Here is a 24,182-nt window from a genome sequence, read left to right as displayed (position 1 = left end):
TTCTGCAGGGACTCATGCATACGCACTCACATGTATGCATTTCACCTTCCCCAGCTTGCCTCCCAAGCCAGCAATGGTGTTTAATAGAAATTCAGTGCTCACTTGTTACCCAGCCCTCTCTGCCGTATGGCTTGCTGTCTGGTTCAAACTTGAAAGCCTTTCAGGCAATCAGGCAGTAATAGACCTTGTGGAAGCTGAAAGTCCCCCAGATAAATTTACAAGGCCTAAGAGAACCTGCCTGGCATTATTTAATGTTTTAGTAATGAGCACCTGAACAGGCAAGATTGCTTGGGTAGTTTTATTCTGCAGAGATGAGCAGTCAGAATTTCAAAGAAGGGCCATAAATATAAACATGCAGAATGGCCGATGGTGCCTGATTTTGGTGTGGAAGGCAGTCGTGCTGAGGCTGTGAGAAGGTTAGAGAGCACGCATAGAGGGGAAGATGTTTTCCTTCAGCTTCCCAACTCCAGAAGGCATCCTTTAGCCAGGAATGGGTTTAGATGCAGTGGAAATCCTTTTCCTGCCTGCTTGTGACTATGTGCCTCTGTGCATGTGGCCAGGCATTTGTGAATACGCAGCTTACTAATGAAGACTGCAGTACAGTGCTAATGTCTCTTGGTGTCACGCGTGTGTTTGCGTACCTGCGCGGTTAATGAGGACAACAGCAGTGTGGCGCACATCAGTCTGTGTGCTAGCTGGTTGCCTGTGCACATGTGGGGTTAATAAAAGCCACAAATAATGCTAATTCTTTGTAGACGCATTTGCATTGTTAGTGGAGTCTCCAATAAAGCACTGAAACCTTTGTGTACAGGTACATGCAAGTAATGTGAGTACAGCTTGTTACAGTTTGTGTTTATGTGCACAGAGGTTGCTGCTCATGTACACAGTTCTAACCTGCGTCTGAGTAAAACATGTTCAGTGTTTCCGATTTACACTAGTAAGGAACTATTTATTCATTTTGGCAACACATGCTGTTTTGTTGAACACTTCTGTGAGGCCTGAGGGAGGGAAATGATAGCAGTCAGAGGATGATGCTCTCTGAGCACAGAGGGGCATGAAAGGAAATGTTAAGCCAAGTACGAAGGTTTCTGTGCACCATCATGCCCACCCACCCGCCAATATTTGAAATGTTTTATTTCCTTCCAATGCAGAATATAAGAGACTAAAATCACAGAACTTGCCATAGAGCAGGACTACCAACCCCCTGTCGCCCCTTCCCATCCAGGTGAGTATTCCATTATGGGGCTTTTTGAGTGTTGTGCAGACCCCTGTGTGTTCACAGAGTGATGTTTAACAGATGAATGTGGCAGTCTGAGTGTCTCTGTATTGACAGGGAAAGGCATATTCTTCATGTATGTATTGTAGGTGCTAACACAGCAAGAGAAACATCTAGTTCAACTAGAGGCTAGCATAACTCTGTAGGGAGGGTGCAGTGAAGGAAGGTGTCATCTGTGTTCATGCTGTCGGAAAACCATGTACAAGTTTTAAAAGCTAAAGCTATCAAGTTGATGTACTTCTGTGTGCGGACAGGAGATGTGTACGGTTCGTCCGTGAGCAGGTGTGTCAGCATCACTTGGTGTCTGTTTGCCGTGTGTGCATTGCAGGACTCGGTGCATTGCATGCTTGTGCAAAGAGGGGAGCAGGGGTCTGATGATGTGTCTGTCTGTGCCTGGAGGGCTGTTAGAAATACCACCGAGGAGAATCGTGATATTGTCTGAGGGCTTGTACGCAGCACTGATTGATAACTCCCTGTAGTTTGCTGGGCTCTGCTGCGTGATTGATTGAGCGCTGTCCCTCACATCAGCGTGGGCTCTGCTCGCATCACCGGCAAAGTTAGAAAAGCGATTTTTCCCTTTACTGTACACTTGCAGTTTTCATCAAAATTGCTAACCCTTCACCATCACCTTCTCTGCAGAAACCTCCATCACCGGCAGAAATGCGCAAAGCTGGTGGAATGCAATTTTCCTTCAGGAGCCTCATTAAATTTGCATTCTGTGGAGCCCCACAAGGAAGATGATGGTCTGGCTTTGCCTGCCTGGCTTCCTATTCACTTCGGGTGATGCATCAGAAAGAATGCAATGCCTGTGACACAGCCACCTGCCTGGAGACAGACTCAGGTGATGGGCCTATTTTACTGTGCTGCTCTCTATTTGTTACTGACTTGACAAATCTATCTAAAAACTGGGATGGGGGATGTTTTTCCTAGGCACCATCAACACTCAAATAAACAAGAATATTGGGAAAAACATGCTTAGGTCACCTCTGTAATGTAGCCTGATTAAAAGCCATGCCCATCACGTAGTTAGCTGTTCAGCAATTTACTGACATAATCCTGCTCTTGCAGGAGGCCACATGGTAGTAACAGGTCACCCCAGCAAACAGGCCAAGGATGGGGGCAATGGCGTTCTCTCCCTGGCTCCAAAACTCGAGTGAGTCACAAAAGAGCACACAATAAATAAATGCAAGACTGCTGCATCCAGCAGTCATTAGAGACCTCCTGTCAACACTAAGCAAAGCCCCTGTACTCAGGGATGTCTTTATCATGAACAGGACTCTTTTGACTCCTGAAAGCCAAGGCAAGGGCCCATGGTCTAGATGACCAGCTGTGCAGAATGCCTAGCTGTATAAGGGGTGAGCATGAATATAAAAAGGATTTTCTCTACCACCCTAGTTAACAGCCTTGCCACCTCCCATTTAATGACTCCTACTTAATTCAGGGGTTGTTGCTGCATACCGCTGCCACTGAATGTGTATAGATGTCTGCTGTCTGGAGCATTTATCTACTGGTGAGAGTACCAGCAAGGAAACCAGATGAGTCCTTCCCAGCGTCCTGGCTCTTAACACGGGCCGGAACTCGCAGCACTGGCCAGTCGCGGCAAAAGTTTCTGGCTGTTTTTTCCGTTGCAAGACCCGCCCGCTAGCGGGGTGGCGGCGGTGCCTTGCCCTGGCAGGGCCGGGTTCCCACCCGCTACGCCGGCGCCTGTCACGCAGGGCATTGCCTCCGCTCCTCGGGCGGCAGCAGCTGAACCACGGAGGGTGCGCAGGGCGCCCTACGCTTCTGGCCTCGGCGGCCTCGCCCGAGACGAGGCGCTGCACGGAGAGAGCCCGCACCGCGCAGCGCTCACGAGCGCGCCCCCGCCCGGCGGAGGCGGCCGCCCTTCCGTTGGGGCAGGGCCCCGCGGCGGGGCTGCCTCGGCGGGGCGGCCTTCCCGGCGCCGCCGCTCCAGGGGCGGCGCGGGCGGGGGCCGCGCACGGGGCAGGGTTTATAGCGCGGCCGCAGCGCCGCCCGCAGCCCGGCGGGGCGGTGGTGGGCAGCGGGCAGCGGCCGCGCCCGGGCGCGGAGCTCCGCACCGCTCCGCGGCGCAGCGGCGGGGGCCGGCGGCCGCCCGCGCCTCCGCCCCCGGGGGCCCGCGGGCCGCGCTAGTAGTCGGCCGCGGCGCACGGCGGAGCGGCATTAAAAGGCGGCGGCGGCGGCGGCTCGCCGCGCAGGCACCGGGCGGTGGGGCCGGCTGAGGGCTGCGGGAACCGGGACCGGCGCACACCGCTGCAAGGCGTCCGTCCCTCCGTCCGCCCTATTCCGCGGTACCCGGCACTGCCCCGGCATCTCTGCGAACCCACGGCTGCTGCCGCCCGGTCGGGCGGAGGTGAGTGCTGCGCCCTGCTCCGCGAAGCGGCCCCGGGAGGAGGTGTGGGGGGCGGTGGCGGACAGCCTTCTCCCGTTGTACCGTTTCCCCGCTGCCCGGCTCTGCTTGTGAGCATGACCTGGGGGGAAGGTCGGGCTCCCGAGTCCCGCTGAGGCAGGCGGTGGATAGAGGAAAGCACAGCTTGCTATCGCTTCCCTTCCCTCCGCTCCTCGGTTTACTTGCGTTTTTTAAGCCTTCCACCCCGCGCTCTCCTCCTCTTTTTTTTTCTTTTTTTTTTTTTTCCCCTGATAATACAGCAGCTAAATTCTTCGGCTGTGTGTTTAGCCAACTCTCCCTGGAAGCTCTGGAGAGTTCATGAATATGCACAGAGGAGAGCGTTTCCCGGAGAGGCTGCCTCTATAATAAGCCGATTGAGCTGTGCCTGCAGCAGAGTTGTTCTCCTGGGGGAAAAGTTGGGCGCCAGAACTGAGCAGCTTTGTGTCCCCGACTTCACAGAGGGTTGGCCTGCCTCCCTGAGGAGGAGGAAGGCCAGCAGAGGGATTCTCCATGCTCAGGGACGTTACCAAGTCCAGCCAGGCAGGATCCTCATCTCTGACAGATGTTTGTTTAGAAGTTGTAGAGAGAATCATGTAACTGGCACATGCGAGGTAATCTTCCTGTTTTATACTGGCTTGTGCAGAAATTGACTTTTCCTGCCTAAAAAACATGGGTCGCTTAATAAGGGCATTATATTGCTTAGCAACAGTCCCAGTTGCAGCCCAGTCCTGGGCCCTTCCTATTCCAGGTGGTCTCCAAAGACATGCCAGGAAAACAGCTTATGTCCTGGAGAAACTCAGCTATTTCGTGTTCTTTCCTATTTGGTGATGTGATGACCAAACCAAAAGAGTGGGGCTGGTTGCCCCTGACCAGGTACTTGACAGCACTTGAGAAGGGTGGGAGCTGAATATAACTGAAACCCACCAGGACAGAGGAGCAGCTGGAAGTGGCAGATCCCTTAGGCATGTGTAGGACCTTGCATCTACCTTGCTGCTGCATCCTGTGTCGCTTGCACTTTTGTTTCGTGCACAGGCACAGCAGAGTGCTGGTTAGCAACCTCAGCTTATGCAATTATTAGGATAGTATTTTGACAACTGTGCTGAGTCTGTTAGGGTTTAATGTAATATGCAGGCAATAAGTTCCTTTAAAACAAGGCTGATGCGTGCCCTCTTTCGCGGCTGCAAGACATGACTCAAGTTAAGTGGGATGAGGACTTGTGTACTGGAAGAGAAGTACTTCTACAATTCAAAGGACAGAATAAATACACAGACTTTTTGCTCATAAAGCCACACGTGCTTACACATAAAATCTGCTATCCTAAAAGCTCAGTTTTTTAAAACAATTTTCCCATGAGAATTTGAGTGAGCTTTTGAAACTAACTTTCTATTCTCACCAGTAAAACTTTGCTGGGGGCAATTTTTTCCCTCTTCCTCCCCAACAACCTTGTGAAGTGTTCATAAAGATATTATCCACAGCATCAGCTTCCTTTGATTGCTCTTTTAGGCTCTGTGTCTAGATGGAAACCTAGCAACACAATAACTGTATTGAAAGGAGATATTTCAATAGCTGCACTTCTTTTATCACACTGGATGCATCTTCAGAGGTTAGACTCATCAAGCTAGTCTCTTTACCCCTCTGGAACCTTATAGTTTGATTCCCTAAGCCTGGAATAAACAGACCTGAGCTAGTGAAAAAGACAACAGAGATGGAATGGAAGTTCTTAATATGATAAAAGATCCATTCCTTCCTTCTTCTTGCTGCTTCTATGAATACCTGCTGTATTCCCATGGGGAAGGTACTCCACTGTGGAGGGAGAATGTTCGTCTAAGGGAAAAATGATTGAAGGGGAAACTAGCCATCAGCATTTGCAACCACTTCACCTAGACACGCACTGGGAAAAGCTAAGGGACAAATGGCACAAAGCAATATGTAATGATATATTAAGGGAGAACCAGACTGGCATTTGGGAAGTAGCATCAGCATCGTTCCAATCACCCAATGTGGTGAAGACTGTGATACAGTTTCTGCAAGGTACAGGGCTAAATTCATCCTCAGGGGTTTAAAAAACAAAAAAAACAAAAAAAACAAAAAAAACAAACCAGCCAACAACGAACCCACAACCCAAAAAACAACATACTGAAGTCACTGACACTCTATTTACCGCACTGGCTATATTCTGCTGTTCTTAGCTGTATTGACAAATACCCTTGTTGTGCATAGTGTATCTTTACAGTACTGGAGTAAGGCACTGGTATAGGGAGTCAAGGTGGCAATGGCTCTGAGTAATTTGGGAGCACAGAAATGAAGGATATCACACTGGTGAAATCTCTGTTATTTTTCAGGTGTAGGCACCTAGCCTGTGCTAGGTGCTAAAAATTCTCAATACCCAGTGTGTCCATGGCCATGCCTCCCAAGATCTTATACTATTTCAGCACTAATGAATTAAACATCACAAATGCCATTGTCAGGCCAATGGAAATAGTGGTTAAGTTACAGGGGAACTTTGAGCACTTCTGCATCTGCCATTTCTGAACTGTCAATGAAAAGTGTTTTTAACAAGCTATATTGTGCAGGAGTTTATGGGGTAGCTGCGATGTGTGTGTATGTATAGGTAGCTGTATAGCATGAGAGTGCGTTTTACTGTGGCACTGGGGGAGGGTATGAATATGAGTGTTAACATTTTGCATCCAAAAAGCCACAGCCCATCTGAAATCCTCTTGTGATGCCAGTGCTCTGACATAAGTGCTGCTTATACAAAGACTTGCCTGTTGGGCACAAGTACTTAATAAGTAAGCTTGACTGAAACTGGAGAGGGATAGGAGTTCATAGCCTGACAGCATATGGAAAATCTGGATAAGCTGTGATTTTTATTTCTGAAATTTGAACAGGTCCTACTGTGAGTCCCAGGGTCTCTGGGTGATGCTGCCATGGTCTCTGTCATGCCAACGTGCAGTAAATCCTGGCAAGACTCTCTTCAGCACGAAGCATTTAGCATACAGTTGGTTTAATCCTCTAATCTTAACAAGCACTGACATAAATGAGAACTGAACAGGTTAATTAATTCTAAAAAATCAAACCCTGTTACATTTCTCAACGTAGTGCGCAAGATTTCTCCTTTCACTTACCAGATTGGCTTATTTTTTTTTAATCCATTGTTTGTTTAACAGTATCCAACTATAGAGCTGGGCTCAGTGGTGAAAGGTACTTGGTAATGGGCTCTCCAGCGATGTCAGTTTATCTGCTCTTCAGGTAACCTCAGGGGATTTCAGGATCAGAGCCAGTAATGTCGTCTGGGAGGCTTGGTTACTGGAAGTCCTCAGGTTGGCAGAGGAAGGAGCTGCTGGTAAGTGTGGGTACTTGTTACCTCCTTGGTGACAAGCAGTCCTGATTACTTTTTGTTCCTTTTGTGCCAGACGAGGAGTGGAACATGTCCTTTGCCCTTCCTCCTTTCCACACACCTCACTGTTTCTCTCTCTATGGAGGGATAAAACAGTCTTCACGAGGCGTGTGCACAGGCTGCCGTTCGGCTCCTGGAATGCGTGGCCAGGGGCAGGGGAATGTGTTTTCCAGACCTTGTGATGAACAATGAAATATTAGTTTCTAGCACTCTGTTATGTCTCCCCTGTGATACCACAGAACAGGCTATCTCTTTAAATGATTGATTTCACACAGATTTACTTGAGTTCATTCATCTTGATGCAGCTTTACCAGGGTGAATTTTCTCTGAGGTCTATCCTTACTCATGTCTTTTCTAAGGGCTAGATCCTGCTTCCTTTCCTCTTGCAGAGGAGTACCTTATTTCATGAATAGCTCTGCTGCATTCAGTGAGGCTGTTTAAAGAGTAAAGTGCTGTGGTACCTGTGACTCAGACTAATGCAAGTCAATTTAAAGGACAGATTAAACACAGTGTGAGTATGGATTGCAGTGCCTGGCCTGAAGGAATAATTCAGGAACATGGAGGAGACGGTGTAAGAGTTAAGTGCTTAATTCGGCTCTAGGTGAAGTCAGCAAGAGACTTTCCATTGACTCCAGTCCAGAATATGTTTCAGCATGGGCTTAACTGTGAGTTTGTAAGTTGTCCCATTGATGGCAGTGTGCTTCAGGCATGAGCTATGACAACTGGCTGAGTTAGCACCAAAGTAGAATATTATTTGTGACACTCTTCCCTGTCATACTGCTGTTAACTGTCTTCTGCAGCACCATGAGAGAAGTTTTCTGAGGTCTCAGCACTGCTATTGACTCATGCTTTTATAGTATTGAAAAACAGAAAAGATTAATAACTGGAGTGTTACACCATTAGCGCAAGAAAATACAGCCACAAAAAGTTTGGCAAAACAAGCTACAAAGGTTTAATTTTGGTTGCTCAGAACTGGGGATGATGCCCTCTGTTTGCAAGAACATGGCACTTGCATGTCGTAGGGATTTCACCAGGACGGATACTCAGCACTTCACAGCTCAGGAGTCCACTTGTGCCATTAACTGTCATTGTGCCATTAAATTCCTGCCAGTGGCTGAGTGTGATTTGCCTTCATGGGGATGACTTGAACCCCCAGGCACTGGAACGGCTCATGGGAGACCCATTGTGGTGGGGATGGCAGAACAGCTGTCTTCTGCTGGGAAGCAGAGGATGCTCTGCACCTGCAGCTCTTGTTTGGTGCTGTGGGTCTGTAGTAACTGTGGGAATTCTGTCCTTCCAGATGCCCCAGAGGGGATTTGCTTTCCCGTAAATGTACAGTTCAGCGCTAGCCATAAATCATCAGCAATGCTGATTTTTTTTTTTTTTGGATAGCAGCATCACTGACTTGGAGGGACAAAGCATCTCCTCGTTCTTGTTGGAACTCTAGAGGTATAAAACTTTCACTGAAACCTGTGCCCTTGCTCTCAGCCTGCAGATCCTGGCAGTGCTGCGAGCTTTGCTTGTCCATAGGGAGGCAAGCATGCCCATTGCAGAGCAGGGCGTCCCAGACATCGGCTGTCTCCTGTGAAGCACTGAAATCAGGGCTTCACAGATACCTGACCCTTTTTTCCTGTTTTGAGTTACCTCTGCTTGCTGGGAGAAGAGGTTTGGGGAATAAGGCTGGGATACTTTCCCTGCCATCTGCCTTAAGGCAGCAGGCTTGAAAGTTGGCACAGTTAACTCCTGATCTTTGCCAAGCTCTGTTAATAGAGAAGATGACTCCTGAATAGAAGGCAGTTCATGTTACATAAATAGCGAAGAAGGGGGAGAGGCCAATGTGTTTGCAGGGGGTGAAAGACATACTGGCAGTCGTCTGGTTCTTAAACCGCTGCTGGTCTTGAGACTCTGCTTCTTTATGGGGGAGAGTCAGAGGTGAGAGTCATTTATTTTCTCTCTGGACTTCAGGGTGTGGATGCTATTGCTGCTGCGGCCCGGTTCTGCAGCAGCGATCTCATTCGCTCTGTGTAAATGCAGGCACGTCAGTGAAGTCACTTTGGATTTGTTACTGGGAATGTAAGCGCAGGATTTACCTGCTAAGATGACTACATGGGTGAGCTTGTATGGGCTTCAGGGCATCCTGTCTGATGCTGCCACAGATTTTCTTCCCGTCTTACTTTTGCATAGCAGAAATTTCTTTGACTTGAGGGTTCTAGGAGATCTAGTTTTGCTCTGAGCTCACTTGGCTGTCTGATGTTGGGTTAGCAAGTCAGTCTCTGTTTCTTCATCTATATGTGGTGATACATATTTAATAAATAACAATAATGCCCTTAATTAACTTGGCACTTTCATTTTCGGGATCATTTGGCTCAATACATTGTTTCTTTACCAGCCTATCTGCAAAAATGTATCCTAGGAGCCCTGTTTCCCCCAGCCTTCCCATGTTCTTAAAGGATCTGTGTGTTTGCAGACCAATAGCAGAGAAGGAAATCCATGTGTTAGCATCACAGGCCTCTGGTGGATATTAACTTCTTTCCACGTCATGATGTTGAGCATGGGAGGAGCTGGGGCATCTGGTACTTGAAGCAGAGGATTGGGAAGGGCTGGGTCCTATTGTTGCTCTGCCCCAAGTCTTGTGATTTTGAGCAGATCTGTAAGGTCACTGTAGCAAAGGTGACTCTGGGTTTTGGATGCCTCAGTTTCTGGGTACCCAGTTTGTGTCACTGTTAACCAGAGTTGTAGCTACCACTGCTACTCCCAAAATGGCAACTAAAACCAGGGTCTGCTTAATAATATTATTTGCAACTTGCCTGGTCTGATTTAGCTTCTGTTAAAGTCAGCAAAAGTTATGTCTGAATTCCAGCAGAGCTGGAGCTAGACTGTGGAGCCTTGCTTAATTCATTTGTAAACTTGCGTATAATCTGACCTATTTCCTGAGAGGAATAAGGGAATTGGATCTGATAGGTGTTTGCAAAGGGTTTATGCCGTCTCTGATAGAAGCTGGTATGATGCACAAATGCCAAGTGCTCTTTGCTCGTAGGGGCGATGTGCTATATGTTGACTTGTTTCTTGGCTCTGTTTTACACCCAGAAGCTGAGAATGAATTGATTTTGAGTGCTGTATTAAGGTTTGTGTAGACAATTTGGAAAAAAACAAAACAACACCGAATCCTTTCTACTGCTTGGGGTACTGTTGAACATGCAGCACACTTGATTCCCTGAATAAAATAATTTGTCTCTTTTCCCTTCTTTTTAACAAGGCAAATTAATTCGTGAAGAAGGGGCTGCAAACTCAGATTTGAACTAGAGCCCAATGGGGCATTTTAAACACATCTGAGAGAAGCCCAAAGCAACCCTCGTTCCGGCTTGTAAACCTAACCTGGCCAAATCGTCTGTCTTCATATTTCCTCTGCCACTTCTTTCTACCCACTTCCCCCCCTTGCACACCCTCCCACTTGCTCTCCAGCTAACAAGTTGTGCACCAATTTTAATCTCCAAGCCAATTTTTACGGCTGAATTGAAATGGAAAGATGGACAAGGCCCACAAGAGCATGAAAGTGACTCAATAAAACAGCAGACTCCATTTAAACTGAGGGCCATAAGTCTGGACAATATAGACAAGAACTTGTTTTGAAAGCTAAATCTGTTTTGCTGGAAAGCTTGGGCTAGTTCTTGAACGATGAAGAAATCTGCTCCTTCTGGTGCTTCCTGCCAACAGTTGTAATTTCCAAACTCCAGGCCCAGGCATTGCAAGCTGTGTTTCTTCAGGACTCATTGAGCACTTTTCACTTGAGCCTTGGACTCGCCTGAGTGTCGAATCTATAGACATGCTTTTAAATGGAGTGTCTCAGAATCTGATGTATGTGCTTCAAGCCATTTTTTTTTTCCACATCCAAACTGAATTTTACTTCCAAGGCCACCCCTTCTCTTTCTTCTGATCCTAACTCTTACATCTCAGCTCTGTCACTTCATGTGGGACTCTCTGAGACAGGCAACAACTGGGCAACTGAGCTGTGGTCTTTGGTATTCTTTGGTCCCTTTTGTTTTTGTCGCTGATGTCAATACTTGTGCACAGAGCATGGTAGACGTACTGTAGCATCATAGGGAGCTAAAAAACACCAGCCTGTGACAACTGGAAACAAAGATATATCAGCAGGTAAATGTTTCATCCCCCGTAGCACTGCTTAAGCTGGAGGAAAGAAGATTCATTCCTGTAAATCCGCTTCATGGAGCCAATTCCTTGGTGAAAGTTACATCCCACCAACTGCAGAGTTCATAGCGTAAGTTATTGTGTAAGTGGTACAAGAAGGCATTTGACCTTATTTAGATTCCAACAACAGAGAGCTATACTGTAAGTAGCAGGGACAGATTAAGACAAGACTGTGATGACACTTCCTTTAGAGACCTCTTGCTGTTTCTTGTATTTCTTCCGTATATCTGATGTGTTGTGAGGGAGACCATTCCTTCTGGATGCAAATCTTGGCACACATGTGGCCAAATTCATTCCTGTATGTACACCACCTGCCTACATTCCCATCTATTCAGTTGTTGCCGATCCTGGTACTTTTTGCATTTCCATTCCTCTGGCTGATTTGGGGAGTGCCTGAAGTGAGTTTGCTCCTTTACTCAGCCAGCGGGTCCTGGTTTCCAGAGGGCCAGACACAGTTCCACTTCAGCATAGGGCAGTGGAGTGAGTCCTTTTGAAAATCAATTTACAAATGTCTGTGCAAGAAAAGCCTGGGTTTGCTTGTGGATGGAGATCCAGGAGGTTTTTGGACAAAGTATGTTGTGAAAGGATGGAAGATGGGGTCTCATACTCCAGAATATGAATGCCAATCAGAAGCACGTGACTGAGTTTCCCCAGGAAGGCTAGAAAAACTAATAGCAGAGCCATGAATCTTTCCTTCATTTTTGTTGTGTTTTAACTGCAGGACTTAGTCCTGCAGTTAGCACAAGTAGCATCTCAGCCTGTGGATGCCTGGCTGAGAAGTGTGGGATGTGGTAAGGAACTGGGAACCATTGGCTGAAATGCTTTGATCCTTTGCCAGATGGCAGTCCCTTGATATCCTTTGGGTTGGATGATAGCCATTTGCAAGCTCCTGAGCTCGTGCAGCTCCAGTGGCTGATAGTCTCTGAATCTCTGGTGGCAGAAGTGGAATAGAGACAAGGGTGGTGTCTGCCTCTTACTGAGCTGCTCCTGTGCTAGGCTTACATCACACTCCTCTGGGTCTGTGCTGGGAGGGAGAAGAGGGGAGAAAGAAGGGATGCTGCTTCTGTCTCAGCTCAGTCCTTGTGGCCTAAATCTGTATCCCATAGATGTGGCTTCACTGGCAGCTTCTGGGAGCTGCTGCCGGCAATGTTTCCCTCCCTTGCACAGGGACTAACAGGAACCAGCTCTTAGTGGGTTTTGTCTGTACAAGGAAGCATCCTAGACTCTCCCTGAGATTAATGTGTCATTAAAGCCTCTTTGCTTATTCGGAGACCCTGCCCCCCTCTTCTGCTAACAGTCCGCAGGACTGTGCTCATTGAGCTGTGGTAACATTTAATGTGAGTTTCTGCATGGTTGGTGCAGCTGGCAGTAAACTTCAAGTCCGTGTACTGGCAGGGGATCTGCTGACGTGCTGTTCAGGCACTGAGGCATCTTGTCTCCACATCCTCCCCTTCCCCTCAGGAAGTTTTCCTTCTGTTCTGAAAAACCTTATGTTCACCCAGGTCCTGCTCTGGAGCTGTCAGCTGTGGCACTAGAGGCTCTCCAGCCTCCAGGTTTTACAGCTATGCTTCCAGATTCCTCACTGATCCTAGGAAGATGAAAAAACAGTGCTAATTAATCTAATTCCAGAAGCACCAGGTTTTCATGGGAGCAGAGCATCTAAGTGCATGTGTTTCAGGGAGAGAGAAGTGTGGGATGCAAGACAGACATACCTGCTCAGATCCCACTTTATAGGCTGCTGAGAGCCAGCTAGCTACAAGCTACTTTGTGAGTCCTTCCTGATCCAGTAGTGAGTTTTCCATGGGTGACAATAGAGCATGGTTTGCTGCAGTTACTCCCACTTAGCTGTAGTGACTGTCAGGACGAATTCTCCCCAGAATTCAGGCCCTTACATTCTCAGAAATGAGACGCCACGTCTATACCACAGATGAGCTCAGCTTGACTGCATGGAGCTGGAATGGTGCAGGAATGGGATGGGTATGCCTTCTGCGCTCTCATTTATGAGAGGACTGTAGCATCACCCATTCCTCTTTCATGCTGATATATGGAAAGTCCTGCCGAAGAACTGAGTATGACTGAAATGCCATGGGTGCTGTGTCCCCACCACAGATTGCAGTGTTTGCAGCCTTCCTGTTGTGAATCTGGCATTTTTTCTGATGCCAGTAAATTACAGCATCAAAAAGGCAAGACCTTTAGATTCATCAGACTGAGGCTAGGTAGCATCTGGAGCGAGACAGTCTGACCCATAGGACTCTTAACACGTGTGCAGATGGGACTTTCTACCTGTACCTCCTTTTCCTGGAAGGTCAGAGAACAATGAGCGGAGCTGGCTGAATAGAGACACTTCAGGTGAAGGGGAGTACTTGCAACACTTTCTTTTAACTGTAATTGTGCTTTTTACGTTGCAGTGGCAAGAAGTGGAGATGAAATACCTGCCTGTGCTGTGGTTGGCAGGAAGGACTGGCAGCATAGGTTGGCATTCCTGCATTACCTTTCATATTGCTGCCCACAGAACCACAACTAGCAAAGTCCCCTCAGCACAAACTGCCACTTAGGCTGCTGGCGGGCAAGCAGCTCACATGCATGGTGAGGAGGAAATTGCCATCCTCCTTCTCAGTGATGAACTGGCAGCTTATGGGGAGACTCTGGAGAGGGGCCTTTAGAAGAGGGTGTTTTGATTAGTCCTAGAAGTGCAGTGTGCTCACAAGCAGCCGATTGCTGAGGAGCTGCAGATGGAGGCGAGTGCACAGCCAGCCCTTGTCTTCATACTTCCTCCTGCACGGAGCAGGTGTGGGGAGCAGGGCAGAGCTGGGAATCATGCAGCTGAGCATAGAGTGGTATCAGTGCCCATGGTGACGTAAACTGGGGAGCCTGGGCACAGGGTGGAATAATAAATGACTGGCAGGGGCTGACAGCAGGATTTGGCTTTCCTTTTCAGGGTGATAGTGGTGTGGGAAGCTTGAGTTTAGCTATAAAAAAGCAGCAGACAAGCTTTGGGGGTGGAAGTTTATTCTAGGGGCTTGAGAACTGGTAAATCCTCTCCATGATCTGAGATTCCTTGCTGGAGTGAGTGACGCCTCTTGGGATAATAATACAAGGTCCTGGTTTGTGGCAGCCATCTGTATTTAATGATCTGTAAAGGCTCTGCTATGAACACAGGTGCTCAGGGCAGACACTGGAGTGTGGAAATCCACACACCTTTAACAGGCTTGATATCTTGGGCCCCTGGTAGGTGGGATCTGGGGTGCTTTTGAAGTCTGTGTCAAGGCACCCAAAGGCACACAGCTGATCCAGAAGGCAACCCTTTACTTGGCAACAGCAGGTGGCTGGGGCTCGGGCAAAATCTAAGCAATTTTTGTAGTGGTTAGGTAAGTCATTTCTGAAGCATATCAGAGTCTCAGCTTGCTTGGCACCCGTGCGCAGAAACCTGTAAGTGCCACATGCCTGAGTGACAGCAGGGCCTTATCGTTAACACAAGCAAGCAACTCAAGTGGTAAACATGGCAGAAGGCTAAAAAGCGTGTTTTGTGAGATTATAACCAAGAAGCTGTCTTCTAACACTCGCAATCATTAGTTACAATAACCAGGAGCAAATTATTTTATCAGGAAATGAATTTTCTTTGGCAATGACATGCATGTTAGCAAACTTCCTGTGTAGGTTTACCTTTGCAGCAATCCTGGGATGGCAGGGCACCGAACGTTCACAGTTTGATGTCAACAAATCCTGGTGGCCTTTCTCCTTGAAAAGTGCAGGTGTCAGTACCTTGAAGCAAGTATTTTGGGGCAATTTATTGTGTCCTTTTGGATTTTTTTCAAACCTGTCAGGATACAGACTCTTCCTTGAGTGACTTAGGAAGTATCAGCCTAGGATAGACCTCGCAGCTGGTACCTGCTGGAGCCATGGTGGGGCTGCCTCAATTTCACAAACTACTGCCATACGAAGGTCTCCCCCGATCCAAGGCTATGGGATCACCCTTTTTCCTAATTAAGGAAACATTCAGGATAAGTGTGGTGTTAAAATAGGAAACTTGGATGGCTGAGCTAGTTCTTATTTGCAAGCATATTACTTGTAGCAAAGCACAGTAGAGCTGCTGATTTCTGAAACCAGCAGACAAAAGAAAGCTTTTGCTCTACATCCTTGTGTGGATCACAGCTGTAGGTTACCTAGTTCTTCTGTCCACTTTCTTCTTGGTCTGTTCTGTGTGCAGGTAGTAACTTCTCACAGCAAAGCCAACACAGTCTGTCTTCCTTTTCCCCATGTACTGATCTTGCAGTCTTTTTCTCCAGCCTGTTCCTTGTCCACATGGCTGGGTTAGAGGTAAGGAGAGGTGAGGGAACTGATGGTCCTTGCGCTCTCTGGAACTGTTAAGCATTTCTGAGGTGTCCCCGTAGTGGAATGCACGTCACTGGTTAGCAAAGATGGTGTGAAATTGGTCCTCGTTGTGGATGTTGGATGTGCCTTGCCAGCACAGAGATTATGTTGCACAGTGATGGTTATGCTTGATGTTACAGCTCAAATTAGCTCGCAGAACAAAGCGGAGTTTGCAGCTTGTTGCACACAGTCCCCATCTGTGTCATTCTGTGCACTCTTAAGAAATTAGGTATCTCATGTGTCTTAAACTAGGCACCCAAAATAAGTGTGTATTTTTTCCTCCTGATCTCCTGGGCTCCAGCATCTGTCGGATGCGGACTACACCCACCCCCTCCTTCTCAGAGATGCTAGGAGAAGATTCAGTTCAGTCCTGTTTGTTCAGCCCTCAGACTCTGTCGTGACAGGTAGTGTTGAAAAGCTCATGAGGAAATTAATAATTCTGCCTCTGAGCCAGGCTGAGCAGCGTGCAGGAAATGAGGCATGAGACCACACGCTGAACAGTGAGGAGAGAACAAGGTAGTGAATAGCTGCTGGGTTCACAGAGCATCCTCCATCGCGTGCACTGGTGGAAGCCAGAGTCCTAGCCTCTAGACACAGCGCTTGGAAGAAAAACTGCACTGCAAAGCATTTACAGGAGGGGGGAAAATTAAGGATGCTGTGTCAGCCCTGAATTTGGCATTTCCTGACTGTTGAGTGCTTGACTTTGCAGCTAGTCTTTCAACACTGTTTTTGGCATGCAGTTATGAGTAGACCTAATCAGTGCTTGTCAGACACCTGGAGTAGCAGGCAGGTGCAGGCAGGAGATCCTCGATGTCATAGGCTGAGAGTGCTCCAGCCAGCCTTTGTCCGTTCTGAAAGCAGGTCGATAGATCATAGAATCATTTAGGTTGGAAAAGACTTTTAAGATCATCCAGTCTGGCTCCTTCCATTTCCAGCTGCTTTTATCTTGGCCAGGGTGAAAAAGTGTCTGTAAGAGGAGAGAAGGGTAGGACAGTCAGCAGTGAAAGAGAACACCTCAGTTAAGAGTGAGTGTGCGTGCATGTACTTGATTTCATAAAGCTTGGGAGATCAGACAGTCCTCCATCCTGTATACAGCCCTATCTGTTGTCCTGCCTCCTGTGGGCAAGTGGAATTGCAGACAATAGAGCTTTAAATATATATAATTTTTTAAATCATTTTGTTGAGCTTTTTTCCCAGCAAACACGTTTACATCATTGTGCTGCAATTCCAACAGCACTGTGTTGCTGGAGCATTTTGATGTCATTCTGATCTGCAAAGTGCCTGGGGTCTGGCAATGTTTTTGTGCATCTTACCAAAGGATTTAAAGCAAGTGGGAAGGGAAATGTAAAGGGCCCAGAAAGAACACAGATGAAAGCCTTGTTGCCGCATTGTGCTGTACAGCTGTGTCGTGGTTTAACCCCAGCCAGCAACTAAGCCCCACACAGCTGCTCACTCACTCCCCCCGCAGTGGGATGGGGGACAGAATCGGAAGAGTAAAATCAAGAAAACTCGTGGGCTGAGATAAAGACAATGTGATAGGTGAAGCAAAAGCTGAACACACAAGCAAAGCAAAACGAGGAATCAGTTCACCACTTCCTATCGGCAGGCAGCTGTTCAGCCATCTCCAGAAAAGCTGGGCTCCATCACGCGTAACCATTACTTGGGAAGACAAACGCCATCACCCCAAACGTTCCCCCCTTCCTTCTTCTTCCCCCGGCTTTATATACTGAGCATGGTGCCACATGGTGTGGAATATCCCTTTGGTCAGTTGGGGTCAGCTGTCCTGGCTGTGTCCCCTCCCAGCTTCCTGTGCACCCCCAGCCTCCTCGCTGGTGGGGTAAGAAGCAGAAAAGGCTTTGACTCTGTATAAGCATGGCCCAGCAATAGCAAAAATATCTCTATCATCAACACTGTTTTCAGCACATATCCAAAATACAGGTCCATACTAGCTACTGTGAGGAAAATTAACTCCATCCCAGCCAAAACCAGCACAAGCTGGAAAAGTAGACCTGCCCAGCCAGTAGTTTAAACCAATGCCTTTAAGCAGCATGTGCACCCCTCAGCATGTACCGAAAGACGTTCTGTTTCAGTGTTCTCAGGCACAGGTTCTGGTCAATGGCTGAATTAAGCTGATGTTTTCAGAAGCATTTCAGGAGATTCAGCGTCAGGTGCCCAGTCTGAGGTGTCCTGGGCCTGCTCGGCTTTTCCAGGAGTGCAGCATCTCTGAAAGTCAGACCTCCAGTTAGGGGCCCAGAAATTATATCTAATTCTTCCTTACGGTTTCATTTTCCCCACTCAGGAAAGGCAGTCTGCACTGGCAAAGGGCAGCTCACAGCTTAACTCCATGCACTCGGTTACAGGTGTGTTGATACAGGGAGAGCAGTGACCTGAGAAAGCCCTTCTTGGTTGTTTTATAAAATGATACTTGTAGACCTAGTCTCAGTGATTCAAGTGCAGAGCAGATATCTGGTTTTGAGTCTCAGTGTCACTGTGGAGCTTTGCTTTAGAGTGGGTATACGTTAATGATGCCCTGCAGTTGTTTTACACAGCCAGAGCTGTGTACAAGCGTTCTTCAGCATAACAGGGCCTGGGAGGCACTGTGTCCATCCCTGCTATCAACTGTGCATCATTACAGAGAGATGGCTTTTTCCAGGAGCTGAATGCTCTTAAGATGATTTTGCAAGCACAAAGCCCATGTCTCTCCCTCTTAGAGGAACTTTATATAGCTAACAAAGGGGCCAAAAACTGCCTTTGGTAGAAACCTCAAGAGTTTTCAGGAATACAAATAGGACCACAAAACTGCTAGCTCTGCTCTGAAAGCTTTGCCCATGGGAGAAACAAATGTGAAGTTTAATTATTTTGTCGATAGGAATCTCCCATATTATAGAAATTGTCTTTCCCTCCCCTTCTAGCCTTGTGCTTTCTCTCCTTTTTCCTTTCTAGCTTGCTGATGCACAAGGCTTCCTTTTTCCTGTAAGAAGGAACAACTGAGTAATTGAAATGGAACACTAGTAAGGATTTTTTAATCTGAAAGTCAGCATTAATTAGTCAGGTTGTGTGTAATTAGCTTCCTCATCTGTCACTGCTGCTCCCCAACTTGTCAATGACTTTCTTCTATCCTAGATTTCACTGAAAAAGATCTCGAGTGTCACGTGGGAGCTGCATGGGTGTCTTTCCTGGTTGGGGTGCAATTGAGTGGCAGCCCCTGCAGGGCTGTTGGGTTCTGAGCTGGATCCCACTTGCTGCAGCCAAGGGCGAAACTCTGGCTGATCTTAAGGTCTCCCAGGTTGGCTTTTTCCCTTCTTTTCTTCTTTGTGTCAGGCTCACAGGAATAATAATTATTCCTACCCTGTGCTCCATAGCCCTGCAGTGCTTTAAATGCTTAATTCATTATTCCAGTCGGACACGTAAGTTGCATCCTGACGGATGCCCAGGTTAAACTCCTGAGTGGGGGTGCAATTATCAAGGGGCTTGGAGGCCCAGCCTGCCAGTCACTGGTCCATCTGTGACAGTCATCCGAGGAGGAAAGGGGTGAGCCTCTTCCATTGGGCTCTGGTAGCATTCATGGCTGTGGTGCTGAGGGTCAGCTGCAGGTTGAATGGTGTGTAGGGCCAGGGTGTGGGGCTGGCTCAGATCTGATGTGAGATAGCCTCTATGCTCCTCTAGACAGAACTGCCCATTGCTACTGAAAAAATAGCCTTGGCAAGGAGACCTTCCTTATCTTCCTCCTAGCTGTGTCTGCACACTGGTGATGTGGCCTTGAAGAGGCAAACTAGAGCAACTGGATCCTGGCATTATTGGTACCTTCCATAAAGCTGTGTGTCTTTGTACCAGCACAGGGTTGGAAGATGTTAGCCTCATCATGGCCACATGGTTCTTCACTGTGATGGATATTCTGAACTCACACCTTCAGATCAGGAAGGATCTTCATCCTGGGAGGATGCTGAAACGACCCAGCAGTCTGAAGGCTGAATGCTAAGGGAGGAGACTTTCTTAATGTGCTACAGACTCCTCCTTCCCTTCCCCTCTTGAATTCCCCTCCTACCTTCCCCTTTGCAGCTCGGTTAGTTTTCTACAAGGTCCCCCCAAGTTCAGCTCTGCTGCTGAATCAGCAGCTCACTTGCCTCTCCCCCCTTCTCCTTTCTCCATCCCCAAGTGGCTGGCTGAATGAGTGAGGCAGCACAGATGAATGTGTGCCAACATCAGGATCAACATCAGGTGAGCTGAACATGAACTGTGCAAGCTTAGCTTTGCCGGAGAAACATGTGGTCTGTTGTTTCTATGCAGCCATTAGGCAAAAGGTTTGAGATTTGTCCCTCCTTCACAGCATACTGTAGGCAACGCTGCAGAACAGAGCTGTGCAGCTCTGCAACCTTGATCTTTAACTTCATCCTACCGTGGTAGTGTGGGGAAGGGAGAGGGCCCCACATCTTCTACATCAGGTACGCTGGGGAGACCTGCCCCTTGCTTTGCGCCTGTCTTGCTCTGTGAGCTGGCTGTCCAGTGTGCACAGTCTGCCCACACACTCTGCCTTTGCATGGCTGTGCAGAAAGCAGGAGCTGCTGCAGGCTGTGTGGGTAGGCTTGAGGAGCTCTTTTTGCTCAAGCAGCTGGTTCAGGGTCAGTCCTTCGCTGTGCGTGTTGTGGCAGCCTAGCCCCTTCTCCCCACACATCTATTCAATGCTTGGATGTACCTGGTGGAAAAACCTGAAAGCATCAGGACAGTGGGATGGAGTCCCTGACATGGGGCACCCCATCGTGACTGCAGCTGTGGCTTTTGATTCCTGCTTGCAGTCTGGATCAGGGCCGTTCATACTGTGGCACTGTAGGTTCCTGCAAGATCTGGCTTTGTGTGGCCAAGCATGCAACTTGGGAAGCAAAGGGTATTTTGTAAGGCAGAACCTGTAATGGTGGTGGAGGTTTTTAGTTAAATTATTTATTTACTAACTACTTTGCCCAGTTTCCTTTACCTTTCTCAGACTTAATGGAAACTATGTAGCAGCACCCTAAATCCCAGCCAAGAACATCCTTTACAGGAGGTTCTGCCACCCTACAGACTCCTGACTGGTTTTGAACCAGGAGGAAGCCTGTTTGCTTTGTAAGGGGCAGAGGGAAGCCCAAGAAATCTGAATGCCTACCCCAACTGACTGGATCAGTGCCCCTTCTCTAAAGAAATGGATCCAAAGCTCCGTGAAGTGCTCTTATCCTCTGTTCTTTCCACCCTGGAGCAGACTAAGCTCTCACAGAAGCGAGGCAGAGCTTTGAGGGCTGCAGGATTAGGTCCACTGTGTGTGTCCTGGAATTCAAAAAGTAACTGGGCCATGCTTCAGTGCTGGGAGTCTCTGGGTAGTATGGGAGTGAGTGAGGGAAAACAGGCCAGCCCCCAAGTAGAATTCAAGCAGAAAAATGCATTTCACTCCCCTTCTGGCTGATTTCAGGGTTTATCTCCCCTGCCGATTCAGTTTGCTGTGTTTTGGGTTGGATAAGCTTTCATCCTGACCCAGGCAGGATCTGACGAAGGCAGTAAAGCCAGACAAGTCCCAGGGGCAATGCTAAGTAAGCTGTGTCTGGCTTTGCAGCGGAATCATGTGGTAAACTCTCTTTTGAAGGGAGTTCAGAGCTGTGGTGGAACTAGGGCAGGATGCATGCACGTGCTTACCCCCGCATGCAGAGGGGGGCTGTCCCTGTCAGGGACAGCACAGCTGACATGCCTCCCTCCCTGCCCTTCCCCTTGCCCTTCTGCCTGGGCCAAATCTTGATCCTTCCCTGACTCAGTTTATCATGTGAATGCATATAACCTTGGTGCTTTTCCAGCATTTGCTGTGCTGGGGGTTACAGCAGCATCAGAATTTGTACCAGTCTTTAGCTAGGGGTTAGCGTGCCTTGGCCTTCATACATTGTGGGTGCCCATCTGTTACATGGTGGGTTTTGCAGTCACCACGAGAGTGGTTGGGAGAGCCAGAGAGATATACCTGAGGTCTGATCCTTTCCTTGAGTTCAGGATTTAGCTCTTGGTTAAAAAAGAAGATGGTACGATGCTTTTTCTGCAGGTTTTTTACTATCTCAGTCTCTCTCGTTTCCCTTTCTTGTCACGTGCAGGTTCTTCTGTGTCAGGATTAGAATCTTCCCCCTCCTTCTCGGTAGCTCAATAAATGGGAAATTATTATGGCTCTTTACCTCTCTTTCTAAAGAGAGAATACATATGCTTGATCAGGTCTTGCAGTAACTCCATTCTCATGAAGGACAGCCCAGGCCAATGGGAGAAAGGGCAGCTGGGTGGAGTGGAGGTAATTGCATGTGCACCCCAACTTGCCCAGATGGGATGAGGGCGGTTTGCACCTCGATGCATGCAGCATCAATCTGCACTGCTAACGTGAGCTGAAGTTGCAGCTTGGTTGTCTCTTAGAGGCAAAAGGGTGATAGTACTTGTCAGCCCAGCGATGGATGGGAGTTAGACATTGGCCAAGGGCTTGCATGTGCTGAGGATGTCTGCAAAGGCGAGCAGTGTGGGGCAACCTCTGAGCAGGGGCTGGTGTGCCAGCAGGCTTTGGACACGTAGGAGGCTGTCCCTGCCCTCCACTGCTTTGTCAGCATTGATGGGATTATGGCTGCTCTGTGAGGAGAGTTTGGGAGTGTGGAGTGTGGGAGAGAAGGCAAAACTGCAGTAAGGAGCAGCTGAGAGAGGATTTATATGCAGATTTAGGGACTCGGGAAAGCTTCCTCCCTGTCATGATGGAAGTAAGGCACTCTAAGCAAAAACAGAAGAGCACATGGGTATGTATGCCCATGAAGTTGAGGCAGAGGAGCACTTGCGCACCAGTAGCTGTCTTGAGCAACTCGTTCGTATGCTCTTGGCCTTGCCCCAGGCCCCAAGGCTCACACAGTGGTGTGTGGCTGTTCAGGGAAACTTTCAGATGCTCCCTGGCTGTTTAGAGTTATGTATCCTGAATATTAAAGAAATCTTAATGGAGACTAAAACCAGCTAGATTTCTTGTGACCTTTCCAGAGACTTGAAAAGACCCCCCTTTGCTTTGTTCTTGCTGTCTAACAGCCCTACATGTGAAGGGGAAGACAAGACAGCGGAGTTTTGTGAGCTGCCCTCTCCTCACCCTATTTCTTAGCCTCCTGAGGATGTGGAGGTCTAGCAGAAGAGGGACTGTGGCCATCTGCCATCAGTGGTGCCCATCTCTTTTTGCATTGTGAGATTGCAGAGTGCCCTCCTGCAGAGTTCTCTGCAGCCTGGCTGAGGGGGGTGAGCCAGCTGCATGAGCCTAACCACAGCAGGGAGTTGGGGGGGTCCCTGCTCTCACACTGACAGGAAGGGTGGGATGTTTTGAGACTATCAGTTGCAGATTAAAGCCACTGGTCAACATTTGTGCTTTCTTTGGTGTGGGCAGGAGCAAGGAGGCTGGAGCACAGAGGTTCCCTGCTCTCCACAGGCTCTGCAACACTGGGAGCACTCTGCCCAGCCTGCCAGCACGGGTGCTATCCAGAGTGAATCCCATGGGAGCTGCTTTAGCTCCCACGAACTCCCTGTGAGCAAAGCCACAGGCATCACCCAGGCTGACCAGAGCCAGGGAGATTGCTGAGACCCTTGCTCCTTTGCACATCCCTCTTCTGCCAGGGACCATTTCTGCCACATTGCTTTTCCTCTCAGTCTAAGTTCAGGCAAAGTTCAGCTCCCAAGTCTTCGAAAGATCTAGAATTAAGGGGTGCTGGCAATATATCCTTCTGCTAATAGAAGTCCTGTTAAGACAAACGCTGGTTAGGAGCAAAGCTCATAAATTGCTTTGGGTCTGTGTGTAAATTGCTTCCAACTGTCGGGGTCGAGCAAGGAACAGAAGCTGTTCATTCAGTGGCGGGGGCTCCAGGCTTTGCTGCCAGCACAGGGGCTGACACTTGTAGGGTCTGGGCTTTGCTCTCGGGTATCACCAGCTGTGGCTTCCTGGCTGGAGAGGCTACCATGCAACGCCTGGGATGGGCACATGGGAAAGTCTAAGAACCTGTGTGTGCTGGCAGCCCGCTGCAAAGGAGAGCACCTCCCAGGGAGTCTCCCTTTTTTTCCTGCCCAAGTATGGGCTGATCAGAGAGAGTTTCCTCATTCTCATTCCATGGGGGCAGTAACTGCTTTTGTTTCCTGGTTGTTCTATAGGAACTGGGAAAATCCACTCCGTAAACAATATCCCACGGGGGTGGAAGGAAAGCAGGGTTGTTCAGCCCTTTCCCTTCCCACGCTGGCGGTGGATAGCTCTTCAGGGACTAGAGCAGGGTTATAGTGAGTTCTCTGTGGGATCAGTATGTGCAAGTGCGTGCAGACTGTGTGTCTGCAGTTACGGGTGCATGTGCTTCTGGTTCTGTGTGTGCACACACATACACGCTTTGTGGGAAAGATGAATACAGCTATAAATAGCTGGGGTGAAATCTATTGTCAGTTTTAAGGCAAGGAAGATAGGGTCCCTTGCATTTTTTTATCTCGTAACATGAACTGTTCCTGGGCATGAGAACCAGGTTTGCTAATTAAATGTTCCT

The sequence above is a fragment of the Phaethon aethereus genome, assembly GCF_964289735.1.
Source record: "Phaethon aethereus genome assembly, chromosome: 21".
Taxonomy (NCBI): Eukaryota; Metazoa; Chordata; class Aves; order Phaethontiformes; family Phaethontidae; genus Phaethon; species Phaethon aethereus.
The sequence above is the reverse complement of the archived record's forward strand: the minus strand, read 5'-3'. Positions refer to the sequence as shown.